General features: G+C 37.5%; 1 pseudogene; it reads right to left on the bottom strand.

The window, feature by feature from the left end:
- Positions 1-5,267: 5,267 nt before the first annotated feature.
- On the bottom strand, positions 5,268-6,340 carry LOC101537664 (high mobility group protein B3-like; annotated as a pseudogene).
- Positions 6,341-13,825: the final 7,485 nt, after the last annotated feature.

The raw sequence follows: 13,825 nt of genomic DNA on the forward strand, positions 1-13,825 counted from the left end.
AATTAAATTTTATTAATATTTTAAAATTGAATCACCTTAGACATACAGCTACAGAATTGTTCATGGTTGAGTTTCAGTCATATGGTGTTCTAATACTTACCCCTTCATCAGTGCACATTTCCCATGACCAGTTCAGGCCATTTAAAAATTTTTTTTTGCTTTTTTGGGTCACATCAGTGAATGCACAGGGGTTACTCTTGGCTATGCACTCAGGAATTACCCCTGGCGGTGCTCAGGGGACCATATAGGATGCTGGGAATTGAACCCGGTTTGGCCCCGTGCAAGACAAACGCCTTACCCGCTGTGCTATTACTCCAGCCCCAGTGCAGGCCATTTTAATGGATGTGAAGAGATCTCTCATTGTAGTCTTGATTTATGTATCCTATTAATTAGTGATAATGAGCATTTTTCATGTACCTGTTGGCTATCATTATGTCTTATTTGGTGAAGTATGTACTTACCTCTTTGGTCCATTTTTATGTTTTTGTTGTTTTTTTTGGGGGGGGGTTGTGGATATTTTTGTTTTTGGACCACACTCTATGTTCAGCACTCAGGAATGACTTCAGGAGGTGCATTGGGGACCACATGGGATGCTAGGGATTAAATCTTGGTTGGCTGCTTGCAAGATAAATGCCCTACCTACTGCTTCAGCCTTGGGTTTTGTGGATTATTAATATAATTAAGATATTAGTTCTTTGTCAGATGAATGATATACAAGTATTTTCTCACATTCAGTAAGTTGTCTTTTCATTTTTATGATAGTTTCTTTTTCTGTGTAGAGATTTTTAATTTGATATAGTCTGATTCATTTATTTCTACCCCTTTGTTGCTATTGAATCCCCAGACATACCACTGATGTCAAAACATCAGGAGGGTATTCCTATGTTTTCTTGGGAAAAATTTTCTATGAGCAATAATTGTACCTCAAATAAAGCTCATTGTCTATGATACTGTCACTGTGCAAAGCTGGTTATGGAGTTTTAAAATAAAATTTATTTTGGTGAGGAACATACCTAGCAATGTTCAGGGGTTACTCCCTGAACTCATAAATTATTCCTGGCAGTGCTTGGGTGACTATACGGGATGCTGGAGACTGAATCTGGATTGGCCGCATGTAAGGCAAGCGCCCTACCCACTGTACTATTGTTCAGGCCCCTCTTCAGTGTATTTTATGGCTTCATAATCTATTTTGAGTTAGTGTTTTTGTTTTGAGGTCACATTTGACATTTCTTAGGTCTTACTCCTGACTCTGTGCTCAGGGATCACTCCTAGTGTGATCAGGGTCCATCCGAGTGAGATTTCAGGGATCAAGTCCAGGTAAGTAATAAAAGTAAAGCACCTTAACCACCATCTTTCTGGCCCCAAGTCAATTTTTATGCATGGTGTGAGATAGTGATTCAGATCCATTATTATGCTTTTGGTTACTGAGTTTTGCTTTAACCACTTATTGAAGATATTTTTCTCTCTTCATTCCTTTTTTTGGTTCCTTGTCATAAATTAACTAGCTTTATATGTGAGAATTGTGATCTATCATTCTGATCCTTCATCCAAATGTCCTTTTTCAAAAATTACAGTGCCACACTGTTTAGATTATTATGAAGTTTTAGTATAGTTTGAAGTCAGGGTAATTAATACCTTCATAACTTTCTCTTAGAATTGCTTCAGATATTCAGAGTATTCTAGAGTTCCATATAAATTTCAATAGTATATTTTTGTTTGTTTTTGGATAATTCCTGGCAGTGCTCAGGGATTACTCCAGGCTTATTATTTGGGAGTTGTTCCTGGAAATTCTTGGGTGAACCATGTTGTAGACCATCAAATCAGGTTTCCTAGCATGCAATGAATGCATATAATCCAACCCTTGAAGATATGTCCTTGATCCAATCATTGAGATTTTTATAAAGATTGTATTAAATTTGTATATTACCTATTATTGGGTTGGTCATTATATCAGTGTTATATTTTCTTTATTTTTTAGTCACCATAACTTACAAGTTATTCATAATTGGGTTTCATGCATATGATGTTCCAATGCAATAACTTCACCAGTGTCCACACAGACTTGTTTACCCCTATGACAGGAACAATGTTATTTTTTAAATCCATGTACATTAAATATTCTTTCATTTGTTTGTTTCTTTTATTTATGCAACAGTGTCCATAGTATGCACAAGTCTTTCACCTCTGTTAATTCTTAACTACTCCTAGGTATTAATTAATTTTAGATTAAAGATTACAAATATTTCTTAAATTTCCTTCTTTTCTAGTTTGGGCATATAGAAATAAAACAGATATTTGGGTATTTATGTTGTAGCCTGATAAACAGTATTGGCTTTTATTAGTTGTTACTTGAGTCTTTAGGGTTTTCTGCATGTATTTTACTCTCATCTCTAAGTAGTGATAGTTTATTTATTTTCTAAGTTGTATTTCTCTGATTTATTTTTCTTGCATAATTTTGCTATGGCTGAGGCATTCAAGATTGTACTGTTGGATAATATATGTGAAAGTGCTCATATCTATTTTTAATGTAAATACTTTAATTTTTAAACCAGTGAATGTGATGTTAGCTGTTAAATATAGTCTTTACTATGTTGAGTTATATTTATTATATCCCTATTTGGTGAGTATTTTGTTCGTTTTGGTGACACAGAAATTATTCCTTGTAGTGCTCAAGACTCATTCCTGACTCTGTGCCGAGGTACCACTTTAAGCAGACTGGAATCCATATGGAATAATAGGGATCCATACCAGGTTGGTCACATGCAAGACAAGTGTCCTACTTACTGTACTATCTCTCTGACCTATAGTGAGTTTTTAATCAATAATATTATTTTTGTGAAATGTTCTATAGACTTTTTTGTATGAACATATAGTTGTTATATTTACTTTTTTGCTGTGGTATGTTACATATTAATTGATTTATGTATGCTGAACTATCTTTGTATCCCAGGAATAAACCCCACTTGATGCTCGTGTATTGTTGAATTTGATTTACAAAAATTTTGTTAAAAATATTTATGCCCTGCCGCAGAGGTAGGGTGGGGTGGTGGGGGATGGGATGGGGTGGTGAGAAGGATACTGGGATAATTGGTGGAAGTGAATGGGCACTGGTGGAGGGATGGGTAAACAATCAATGTATGAGTGAAATGCAAACACAAAAGTTCATAAGTTTGTAACTGTACATCACAGTGATTCTCTAATAAAATTAAAAAAATAAACATTAAAACAAAAAATATAGTTAAGAGGATGAAGAACTTCTGACTCTGGGCAGATCTTTTCGATTCCACCATTCTTCCTGCACTAACATATGCCTCAGAGACCTGGGCCCTACGCACACAGGATGAGAATGCTATACGGGTATCCCAAAGAGGAATCGAAAGAGCTATGCTAGGAGTATCACGTCTCACTCAAGTGAGAGAAAGAATCCAGAGTTGCGACCTCCATCGATGGTCAAGAATCAGGGATTCTGTCTCGTTTGCCAAGACATCAAAAATCAGATGGGCCACACATGTAATGTGATTCAGAGACGACCAAATGGACTAGAGCTATTACCGACTGGACTCCACGGGATGTCAAAAGACCGCATGGCTGCCCACCAATGAGATGGTCAGACTTCTTCGTCAAAACCCTGAATGAACGAGTTTGAGGCTTCTTCTATTCCTGGAGCGAGCAGATATCATTGGGCTACACTAGCACATGACAGGGACAAATGGAGATGTCACTGGCTCCCGCTCGAGCAAATCGAAGATCAACAGGATGACAAGTCACAAGTGACATTTATATCTGTATTCACCAAGCATCTGTAGGTTTTTTTTGGGGGGGAGTGTATTGCTTGATTTTGGCCTCAGATTCATGTTTTCCTAGTCTCATATAATGTGGAAGAATTGTCTTTTCAATTTTTTGTAGATCTATATTTGAAGGTTTGAAATATAATTTTTCAGTGAAACAATCTGGTCCTGGACTTAAGGGTTTTATTTTATTTATTTATTTATTTATTTATTTATTTATTTTTTGCTTTTTGGGTCACACCCAGCGATGCACAGGGGTTACTTCTGGCTCTTCACTCAGGAATTACTACTGGCGGTGCTCAGGGGACCATATGGGATGCCAGGGATCGAACCTGGGTTGGCCACGTGCAAGGCAAATGCCCTACCCACTGTACTATCGCTCCAGCCCCCAGGACTTAAGGGTTTTAGACTTAGTTTCGTTTATTTAACCTCAAAAATGTTTCAGCATTCTTGAAAGTAGACTAGACACTGAACACAATGGCCACTCAATACCCCTATTGCAAACCACAACACCCAATTGGAGAGAGAGAGAGATCAAAAGGGAATACCCTGCCACAGAGGCAGAGTAGGGTGGGGGGGGATGGGACTGGGGGGAGGGATACTGGATTTATTGGTGGTGGAGAATGGGCACTGGTGGAGGGTTGTGTTTGTGAACGTTGTATGAGGGAAAAACAAGTTCTAAAATGTGTGAATCTGTATCTGTACCCTCATCGTGATTCACTAATTAAAGAATAAAATTTAAAAAATTCAAAAAAATATTTCAGCATTCTGAACACACAAAAAATAACAATTTCATAAATTGTTTAGTGTGGAAGGTTCCAAACTCTCATTGATACAGTGGCTTTTTGTGCATTTGGTGTCAATGACGAGTTCTACAGTTGGATGAAGTTAATGACTACCCCACATAACTCAAAAAACTCCATACACTTTTCATGCTAGCTAACTCCTATTTTCTACAGATAATAATGGCAACAGAATGCTTTGTCACTATATCCAGACAACCTGCAGCTTTATGGGCTCCCATTGGGTTTACACGGGTCAGCCTGCAGTGCAGCCCTGAGATACAACTCTTTCCCCCACCAAAAGGCCTCCCATTGATTCCATGCTAAGGCCAAGAGCATCAAATTTGTCTCTATGGTCTTCCTTTTTCTTGCAAAGTATAGGTATGTACATTTGAGAACTTATTTATAGCCAATTACCATACTGTTAAAATCACCTTAAAAAAGCAAAGAAAAAGCCAGAGAACAACTTTAAATACCTTGTCAAACCAACAGCAAAGGGCACAAAGTGAAAACATGAGAGTCTTTTCTTTTTAAAAATGTTGGAAAATATGTAGAGGTTTGACACAGGTTCCGGGTACTCAGGACACCCATGACCACTTCATGTAAACCACTGATAGTTCCCAGAGCACTTTGAGGCTATAATGTAATAGTGTTCTTAATGTGACTAAATCTAATAAGGGTGACGCACAGCCTCAGTTTAGAGCTGTATCGATGATGGCACTCCATACTTTAAGGTGACAAGGTGACAGAGCAACGTGTTTTTATTCTCCTCCTCTTTTTTCTCTTCTTCCTTGTTCTCTTCCTTCTCTTCCTCTTTGTCTTCCTTTTCCTGGAAACTTTAGCAGGGCCTTTTGCACCACTGAACTTACCTTTTGACTTATAGTTGGTGACATCCTTCTCATACTTCAGCTCGGCTGCCTTATTTTTGTATGACTACTTTTTGCTGTCACTTAAATTGTTCCACTGTTCACTTAGCTTTTTCTACACATCCCAAACGAAGATGTCAGTTATCATGGATTTGGTCTGGGGCAAAATATAGAACAGATCAGGAAGAATCCAGATGGTGTTCTTTTGAGGGCATTAGTGTCCTTCTTGTTGCATTGCTTAGAAAGTCCATAATCCTTTGTTTCATGGTCAGAGAGAATTTTGTTGGCTTTTGTCATCTCATCAAATTTGAACTTCTCTCCAAATATTGTCTTCTACCTCCTGGAGCACTTCTTGGAGAATTCTGAAAAATTGACAGGAACTTACGGGTTTTTCTTCTTAGCTTCTCCGTGGAAGTCTGCACGAAGAAGACATAGTAGATATCTTTCCATTTGATTTCTTAGGATAAACGTTAGCCATCTTGATTCATCTTTAGCCGTCATTGTTCCCTAGTCTGGGCAGCGAAAGGCATGGCATGTGTCTCAGTGTACCCCAGTTTCATGATAGCTCCAGACTTAAATTTCCTGTTGAAGGGTGGTAAGCCCAGTGATGCCCAGGGCATACTCCTGGCTTTCTGCACTCAGAAATTACTACTAGTGGTGTGTGGGGACGATATGGGAACCTAGGTCTATGGAGTGCAAGTCAGGCGCCTACCCGCTCTGCTCTCAGGTCTTGGACTTCCTTCCTTCCTTCCTTCCTTCCTTCCTTCCTTCCTTCCTTCCTTCCTTCCTTCCTTCCTTCCTTCCTTCCTTCCTTCCTTCCTTCCTTCCTTCCTTCCTTCCTTCCTTCCTTCCTTCCTTCCTCCTTTCTTTTTTTGTGAGACTTAATTACTATTTCAGTTTTCTGGCTTGTTGTTAGTTCATTCTGATTGATTCAGTCTTGGGATTTTGTATAAGTTGGCTTCGCAATGCTATAGTGAAACTAGTGCTATATTTGGGAGGTTATGCAGTGTCAGGGATCAATGGGGGCCTTGCACATACAAGGCATTCTTTGCACACTTTTCAATTATCTTCTAGGTCCGTTATTGTATATTTCATTTCTATCTCATTAATTTCTGGTCAAATTTTCTTTTTATGGGGGAGTGTTTGGGCCATACTTGGCAATGCCCAGGAGTTATTCCTGGCTCTGCACTCAGGAATTACTCCTAGAAGTGCTCAGTTCTGGTCTAATTTTCTGCTTTTCCTTTCCTTACTGACTTGACACTTTTGCTTTTTGTTTTTCCTAGTCCCTTGATGTGTAAGGTTAGATTTATTTGAGTTTTCTTTTTGTTTCCTGATATTTCCTATATTTTTATGACTTTCTTCATAGTACTGCTTTTGCTATGTACCATATGCTGTGATATCTTAGGCTTTTATTTTTGTTTCCAGGAACTAAAATTTTTCTTACTTTATTTCTTGTTGGCCCATAAAAGTCTATAACATTTTATGAAATAACTCCATGTATTTCAGTTTTTACCAGCTATCTTTTTATAGCAAATTTATAGTTTTATATAAAGGTGATTCATAAATATATATTATTTATCTTCATGGATTTTTTAAATTCTTGTTTTGTGTCTCAATACATTGCCCATTATCAACAATGTTCTTTGTGTATTTTAGAAGACTATTTTTTTCAGTTCAACTCCTGTATAAAGCTGTTGTTCACTTCAACTTTTTCTGCTTGTTTGATCAATGATGAGGGTGATCTGTTGAAATCCCCTACTACTATTGTGCTGCTGTTGAACTCCTGTTCTTTGCTTTTCCTAATAATTGATTATAAATATCAAGACTTTTTTGGTGCAGGTATGTCAGTGAGTGTTAAATTCTACTGATAGAGTGATCCTTAATCATAATATCTTTGCTTCTTATTCCCTTTTTAAAGTTGAAGTCTATTAGGTCAAATATAAGTAAACCTGTCCCTAACATTTTAGTTTATCATTTGCCTGTGTGATTGTTTCCCAACCTTTTAATTTGAATCAGTGGTTATCACTTTAACTCAAGATTGTTTTCTGGAGATAGAAAAAAGTTGAATTTTCCTTTCTGGCCCATTCTGCCACTTTGTGTCTTTTGATTAGTGAGTTCAGACCATTGATATTTAGGGAATTTATTGATACAAAAGTATTTACATTTTATGGTGTGGATTTGTGTTTCATTGATGTTTGTTTCTATTTTTAATGTTTGTTTTGCTGTTCTCTGATTCTCTTCCCTTATATTTTGATATCACTCCTTTTAGTAATTATCATGTTCCATTTGCTTGTTCTTGATTCTTTTAATTATCTTTTAGTCTTAAGGTTACAGTTAAGTTTACATCCAAACTTTTAGCTTGTAGTCAATATAAAAAGGATATCAAGTAAATCTCAAGTTCATTCTAAGTGTCTATTATCATTCTCCTTATTTATAATGTTTTTGATACCTAGTTCCTTCTAAATGTTGTTATTCTTTTGACTGAAATATCTTTATTAATTGTTAAATAAGGCCAGTTAAATTAATGTGGATTTCTTTAAATTTTTAAAATATCACCATTAATTACAAAGTTATTCATGATTAACATACAATGTTTCAACACCAATCCCTTCATCAGTGTTCACTTCCCTCCATCATATCTTTGATTTCTCTCCTTTTTCCCAGCGTGGCAGACACTTTTTCATTTTCTTTTCATTCTTGTAGGCATTGTGGTTTACAGGACTGTTACTGGTAGGATATCGTACGTATTGTTTACCTTCTTTCAGCAGTCAGTCCTCATTAAGAGCAACCACTTCCTTTGTTATTGTCATAGTGATCCCTTCCCACTCCCCCCGACAATGGCAAGTTTCTTAGTAAGAGCCAACTCTCCTACACATTGCTTCTATTGCTTTTTGGCATTATTTATCTTCTCATTTTCTTACTTCATATATCTCATATAAGTGATATTATTCTGCCTATCCCTCTCTCCCTGACTCATTACACTCAGCATGATAACTCCATGTATCGACAAATTGCATGACTCCATCTTTTCTTATGACCAAGTAGTATTCCATTGTATATGTACCATAGTAATTATTTGTACCTTAGTTTCTTTATCCAGTTATTTGTCCTTGGACACTTGGGTTGTTTCTGCTTTTTGCCTATTGTGAGTAGTGCTGCAATGAATATAAAGTGCAGATGTCTTTTCTGCATTGTGGTTATACTGAAGCTGTATTCCTAGTATTTTGAGGACTGTCCATATTGTCTTCCAAAAAGATTAGACCTGTTGACATTCTCACTAGAAGTTGATGAAGGTCCCCTTTCCCCCACATCCCTGCCAACACTGGTTGTTGTTCTTTTTTATAAATGCCAGTCTTTCTGGTATGAGGTGATGTCTCGTTGTTTTGATTTGCATTTCCCTTATGCTTAATGATACAAAGCATTTTTATATGCCATTTGGCCATTTGTATTTCTTCTTTGAGGAAGTTTCTGCTCATCTCTTCTCCTCATTTTTTGATGGGGTTGGATTTTTTTTCTTGTAAAGTTCTACCAAATGCTTCATATACCTTGGATATTAACTCTTTGCTAGATGAGTGGTGGGCAAATAATTTCTCCCAGTGTGTGAACTTTCATTGTATCCTGATCATTGTTTTCTTTGAAATACAGAAACTTTAAAATTTAATGTAATTCTATTAATCTCTGCTTCCATTTGACTGATCAGTGGTGTTTCATCTTTAAAGGTGTCTCTGGCTTCAATGTCATGAAGAGTTCTGTCTATGTTTTCCTCTATGTACCTTATGGATTCAAGTCTGATATTGATATATTTAACGTATTTTGTTTTACTTTTGTGCATGGCATTAGAAAGAGGTCTGAGTTCACTTTTTTGCATCTTGACTACCAGTTTTCCCAGTACTACTTATTAAAGAGGTTTTTCTTGCTCCAGTTCGTATTTTTCTCCTTTATTTAAGACTAACTGATTATATACCTGAGGGTCTGTCTCTGGATTTTCAATTCTATCCAACTGATCTGAGGGTTCATCTTGATTCAGTGCCATACTATTTTAATTAATACCACTTTGTAGTACCGCTTGAAGTTGGGGAAAGTGATTCCTCTCTTTAGTTTTCTTTTCCCTGACCATTATTTTGGCAAGTTGGGAATATTTGTTGCTCCATATAAATTTCAGAAGCATTAATATATTTTCTTTGAAAAACATGGGCATCTTCATAAGAATTGTATTGAATCTGTATAATGCTTTGGGAATACTGCCATATTGATGATGTTAATCCTCCCAATACATGAGCAAGGAATGTTTTTCTATTTTCTCTTGTCCTCTTTTAATTTTTTTAAGTAGTGTAGTAGTGTTTTTCTTTCTTTCTTTCTTTCTTTCTTTCTTTCTTTCTTTCTTTCTTTCTTTCTTTCTTTCTTTCTTTCTTTCTTTCTTTCTTTCTTTCTTTCTTTCCTTCTTTCCTTCTTTCTTGTTTTCAGGACAATCCTGATAGTACTTAGGGTTTACTTCTAGCTCTGCATTTATGGATCATTCCTGGTGTGTTTGGGGGACCATATAGGATACCAGGGATTGAACCCCATTGGCTGCATGCAAGGCAAGTGCCCTACCCACTGTACTATCACTCTGGTTCCTCTTTTCATATATATTTTTAAATTTTTACATCACTGTACAGTTACAGACTTACAAACTTTTGTGCTTACGTTTCAGTTATACAATGATCAAGTACCCATCCCTTCACCAGTGCCCATTCTCCACCACCAATGATCCCAGTATCCCTCCCACCACCCTCGCCCCTTCCCCCCTACCCCGCCCCAGTGGCAGGACATTCCCTTTTTTTCTCTCTCTCCTTTTGGGTGTTGTGGTTTGCAATATGTGTATTGAGTGGTCTTGCCCCTCTTTAAATAGTGTTTTGTAGTTTTTTTTGTATAGCTCTTTTACCTCTTTTGTTAAGCTGATCCTTAGGTACTAGATTTTCTGAAGCATAATTATGAATGAAATTTAAAACTATATCTATCTCTTCTCATTCATTATTTACATATACAGAAGCCATAGATTGTTGTGTGTTGATTATGTACCTGCCATTTTACCATACAATTACATAATTTCTAAAAGTGTTTTATTGAAGTTTTCTGGGCTTCCTAAATATAGTACCATCTTATCCACAAGTAGTGAAAACTTTACTTCCTTTCCTATCTGGATGCCTTTAATATATTTTTCTTGCCCAATTTCTATGGTAAATAACTCCAGCACTATACTGAAATTGATGGGAGTGAGCAAACTTGTCTCATGCATGATCTTAGAGGAAAGGCTCTCATATTCGCTGTGAGTTTGTGGTAAATGGGTTTATGGTAATATGTTGAGAAAAGTTCCTTCAATTTCTACATTATTTAGAGGTTTTTTTTAATCATGGATGTATGTGGTATCTTGTGAAATGCTTTCTCTGTATCTATTGGTGTAATCACTTGTATCACTTGTCACTTGTTAACCTGTTGATCTTCGATTTGCTTGAGTGGGCACCAGTAACGTCTCCATTTGTCCCTGCCGCGTGTTAGAGCATGCCCAATGATATCTGCTCACTCCAGGAACAGGAAGAACCTCAAATCATTCATTCAGGTTTTTGATGAAGAGTCTAATCATATCGTTGGTGGGCAGCCACATGATCTTTTGATGTCCCGTGGAATCCAGTCGGTAACAGCTATAGTCCAGTGGTGGTCTCTGAATCGCATCACGTGTCCGGCCCATCTGATTTTTGATGCCTTGGCAAACGAGACAGTGTCCCTGATTCTCGACCGTTGACGGAGGTCAGAACTCCGGATTCCTTCTGTCACTTGAGTGAAACGTGATACTCCTAGCATAGCGCTTTCAATTCCTCTTTGGGATACCTGAATAGCATTCTCATCCTGTTTATGTAGGGCCCAGGTCTCAGAGGCATATGTTAGTGAAGGAAGAATGATGGAGACGAAAAGATGTACCCAGAACTGGAGGTTCTTCGTCCTCTTAACCAATTCTTCAATGCTCTTGAAGGTGTTCCACTCTGCTCTCTTCCTCTTGCACAGTTCTGGCACCAAGTCATTCCTCATGTTGTTATTGACCCAGGTACACATAGCTGCTACATTCAGAGATGTTCATTCCATTGAGAGCAAATGGAATGTCAGGGACTAGTTCATTTTTCATGAATATTGTTTTGCTGAGATTCAGCTGCAGTCCGACCTTTTCATGCTTGTGGTCAAAGTCGGCCAGCATTTGTGCCACTTGACTAATGTTAGGCATTATAAGAATGATGTCATCAGCGAAACGGAGGAGGTGTAGTTGCTGACCATCTATCTTCACTCCCATTCCTTCCCATTCCAGTCATCTCATGATGTTCTCAAGGGTGGCACTGAAGAGTTTTGGTGAAATGGTATCACCCTTCCGAACCCCTCTCTTTATGTTAATGATCACTTCCTTGTAGAATGGGGAGATCCTGGTGGTGAATCCATAATACAGCTCATGGAGGATCTTGATGTACTGAGTTTCAACACCCTGTTTGGTTAGGGCTTTGATGACTGCTTCAGTCTCAACAGAATTGAAGGCCTTCTTTAAATTGATGAATATTAGACAGAGTGGCATCTTGAACTCTCTTGAAACTTCGATGAGTTTGGTCACTGTGTGGATATGGTAGATCATGCTGAATCTTTTTCGGGACCCTTCTTGCTTGCATGGTTGTCCTTTGTCTAGTCTTCTGCCTATTCTATTCAGGATGACTCGAGTGAACAATTTGTAGACGTCGGACAACAGGCAGATTGGGCGATAGTTGCCGATGTTGTGGATGTCTCCCCTCTTGAACAAAAGAACAAAGAACGGTCCTTCTGGTTTTCCATTGGGATGAAAACTTGCATTCGGTTCCATCCAAATGCAAGGTGTAATCATTTTTTTTTAGTTTTTCTATTATTAGGTGTATTACGTTGATTGTCTTGCATATGTGAAACAATCTTTGCATCCTTGGAAAAATCCCTTTTGGTCACGTCGTATGATATTTTTGATGAGTTGGTGAATTTGATTTGCTAATATTTTGTTTAAGATCTTTGCACCTATGTTCATAGGAATATCTGTCTGTTTTTTGGGATAATCTTTGCTTCATAAAAACTGAGAGTGTTTCTGAAAAGTTCTTTGCCACCCCTTCAAATTTGAGCGGTAAACTAGATTGATATAGTGTTTGTTGCAGGAACTTTCAATTCAAGACTTTGAAGATATTGTGCTATTCCTTTTTGGATTAAGGTTTCTCTTGAGAAATGTGCTGAGAGACTATTTTGGGGATTCATTTATATGTTACTATTTGTTCTTTTTCTTGCTGTTGTTAAGATTCTCTTATTATCTTTGATTTATGACTTTTTAATTATAATGTGTCTTGGTGTGTGTTTGGGCATATTTTGTTTGGAACTCTGGGTGCTTTCTGGATCTAGATGTATATATACTTGCCTTTTGGGGGAGACATTTTATGTTATAGTTTCTTCAGATAATATTTCTTCTTCTATGTATGATGGAAATCCAATGATATGACTACTGTTCTTTTTAATGTTGTCCCATAAACCTTGTATATTTTCTTCATTTTACATATTCCCTTTCCTTGTTTTTGCTGCTACAATGTCTGGGGGCCATGCACTTGATTGTAGTACTCACTGGTGTTCATATAACTTTAGCATTCACGCTTTAGTTGTGCTGCTTGAAGACACTTGGTTGCAGTACTCAGAGACCATATATTTTTTGTTTTTCTAGCATTGTGTTCACAAATGGCAGTACTGTTATTTGGTGCCTGGGATTGAACCCAGTGCCGCATGCCTGTGAAGCAGGAATTTTATTACTGAGTCACATGCATAGGCTACTTCTTTGTGTATTTTCTTGGGGGCTCTCAAACAGTTCTCAGTAGATCTGAGGTCACAACTGGTAAGAATTGACTTGGTTCTGCAGTCAAATTCTTCAGTGATCAAGAACTATCTGGCTTGCAGATGCTCTGGTTCTGCTTAGACCCAGTGGTGCTAGAGACCACCAGGGTAATGTCCGATAGTATTTAGAGGTACTTGCAGATTTGGGATTGAATTTAGGACCCCAAACATGCAAAGCATGTGTTGTAGCCTTTTGAGTTATTTCCTCAGTCCCATCTTATCTTTATTTCTTAAGTTTTAAAAACATTTTTGCTATTCTTGTTTCAGGCACAACACTCAATAGAGCTGTATGGCCCTCTTCTAGGTACTGGGCCTTGTGGTGCATTCCCGGAGGTATTGTGCTCATACATGGTGATGCACTGCTCTTAGTGGGTCGCCAAGTGTTCTAGCAGTGCTCAGATTCTACCAGGGCTATACCTAATAATGTATGGACACAAAGTGTTAACTAGGATTAAACTCAGGACATTTCTTGTGCTCCAGT

Source organism: Sorex araneus, chromosome X, assembly GCF_027595985.1.
Source record: "Sorex araneus isolate mSorAra2 chromosome X, mSorAra2.pri, whole genome shotgun sequence".
Classification (NCBI taxonomy): Eukaryota; Metazoa; Chordata; class Mammalia; order Eulipotyphla; family Soricidae; genus Sorex; species Sorex araneus.